The 2,500-nt window shown below is 49.9% G+C and overlaps 1 long non-coding RNA gene across 1 annotated transcript in view; it reads right to left on the bottom strand.

The window, feature by feature from the left end:
- The window catches only part of LOC135567295 (uncharacterized), a 4,730-nt gene that overhangs the window by 982 nt on the left and 1,248 nt on the right, over nucleotides 1-2,500 (bottom strand). Inside the window, exon 2 of the long non-coding RNA XR_010462321.1 lies at nucleotides 1,707-1,827. This is a non-coding gene — a long non-coding RNA (uncharacterized LOC135567295). The remainder of the gene's footprint in view (nucleotides 1-1,706; nucleotides 1,828-2,500) is intronic.

Below are 2,500 nucleotides of genomic sequence, written 5' to 3'. Positions count from 1 at the left end.
ACTCTGTCGAGGGATGCGATACCATTCTTCCACAATAAAGACGACCAGCCAAACAGCTTCACCCTCGGATTCTACAGGTGTCTGGAACTCTGTCGGAGGGATGCGATACCATTCTTCCACAATAAAGACGACCAGCCAAACAGCTTCACCTCGGATTCTACAGGTGTCTGAACTCTGTCGGAGGGATGCGACACCATTCTTCCACAATAAAGACGACCAGCCAAACAGCTTCACCTCGGATTCTACAGGTGTCTGGAACTCTGTCGGAGGGAAGCGATACCATTCTTCCACAATAAAGACGACCAGCCAAACAGCTTCACCTCTCGGATTCTACAGGTGTCTGGAACTCTGTCGGAGGGATGCGACACCATTCTTCCACAATAAAGACGACCAGCCAAACAGCTTCACCTCGGATTCTACAGGTGTCTGGAACTCTGTCGGAGGGATGCGATACCATTCTTCCACAATAAAGACGACCAGCCAAACAGCTTCACCTCGGATTCTACAGGTGTCTGGAACTCTGTCGTAGGGATGCGATACCATTCTTCCACAATAAAGACGACCAGCCAAACAGCTTCACCTCGGATTCTACAGGTGTCTGGAACTCTGTCGGAGGGATGCGACACCATTCTTCCACAATAAAGACGACCAGCCAAACAGCTTCACCTCGGATTCTACAGGTGTCTGGAACTCTGTCGGTGGGATGCGACACCATTCTTCCACAATAAAGACGACCAGCCAAACAGCTTCACCTCGGATTCTACAGGTGTCTGGAACTCTGTCGGAGGGATGCGACACCATTCTTCCACAATAAAGACGACCAGCCAAACAGCTTCACCTCGGATTCTACAGGTGTCTGGAACTCTGTCGTAGGGATGCGACACCATTCTTCCACAATAAAGACGACCAACCAAACAGCTTCACCTCGGATTCTACAGGTGTCTGGAACTCTGTCGGAGGGATGCGACACCATTCTTCCACAATAAAGACGACCAGCCAAACAGCTTCACCTCGGATTCTACAGGTGTCTGGAACTCTGTCGGAGGGATGCGACACCATTCTTCCACAATAAAGACGACCAGCCAAACAGCTTCACCGGATTCTACAGGTGTCTGGAACTCTGTCGGAGGGATGCGACACCATTCTTCCACAATAAAGACGACCAGCCAAACAGCTTCACCCCGGATTCTACAGGTGTCTGGAACTCTGTCGGAGGGATGCGACACCATTCTTCCACAATAAAGACGACTCAGCCAAACAGCTTCACCGGATTCTACAGGTGTCTGGAACTCTGTCGAGGGATGCGACACCATTCTTCCACAATAAAGACGACCAGCCAAACAGCTTCACCTCGGATTCTACAGGTGTCTGGAACTCTGTCGGAGGGATGCGACACCATTCTTCCACAATAAAGACGACCAGCCAAACAGCTTCACCTCGGATTCTACAGGTGTCTGGAACTCTGTCGTAGGGATGCGACACCATTCTTCCACAATAAAGACGACCAGCCAAACAGCTTCACCTCGGATTCTACAGGTGTCTGGAACTCTGTCGGAGGGATGCGACACCATTCTTCCACAATAAAGAGTTTTTTTGTTGACGTTGGAAAACACTGACTCCGCCCTTCCAGAACCGTAAGTGACCACTAACCTCTAACCCCTTGGGAGTTGAACTGCTGATGATTGATACAGGAATAGTTGACTTACAGAACTCTACGAAGACATTCTTGTTGTTGTCGAGGGCGACAGCCTCAAAGTTCTTCCCGACCAGAACTTTAACGGGTCCTTTATCCCAGTCCTCTGGTACCTCCTCGCTCAGCAGGTGAGACTGTAACCACAACACACAGTTATACTCTAACCTCTAACCCCTGACCTCTAACCCATAACCTCTAACCCCTGACCTCTAACCCATAACCTCTCATCTCTAACCCTTGACCACTAATCTCTGATCTCTAACCCCTGACCACTAACCTCTAACCCCTGACCTCTAACCCATAACCTCTAACCCCTGACCTCTAACCCATAACCTCTAACCCTGACCTCTAACCCATGACCTCTAACCCTGACCTCTAACCCATAACCTCTAACCCCTGACCTCTAACCCATAACCTCTAACCCCTGACCTCTAACCCATAACCTCTAACCCCTGACCTCTAACCCATAACCCCTGACCCTTATCCCAGTCCTCAGGTACATCCTCACTGAGAAAGTGGGCCTGGAACCATAACAGACAATTAGACCCTAATCCTGACCTCTAAACCTTACACCCTGTGTGGCTGTAGGGCACGTGTGAACTGGTTGGCTGGCTATAGTGGTGGGAGTATTGTGATTGGCTAGCTCTAGCAGTAGGAGTGATGTGACTGGCTAGCTCTAGCAGTAGGAGTGATGTGATTGGCTAGCTCTAGTAGTAGGGGTGATGTGACTGGCTAGCTCTAGTAGTAGGAGTGATGTGACTGGCTAGCTCTAGTAGTAGGAGTGATGTGATTGGCTAGCTCTAGCAG

The sequence above is a fragment of the Oncorhynchus nerka genome, unplaced genomic scaffold (genome assembly GCF_034236695.1).
Source record: "Oncorhynchus nerka isolate Pitt River unplaced genomic scaffold, Oner_Uvic_2.0 unplaced_scaffold_2205, whole genome shotgun sequence".
Classification (NCBI taxonomy): Eukaryota; Metazoa; Chordata; class Actinopteri; order Salmoniformes; family Salmonidae; genus Oncorhynchus; species Oncorhynchus nerka.
The sequence above is the reverse complement of the archived record's forward strand: the minus strand, read 5'-3'. Positions and strand labels throughout refer to the sequence as shown.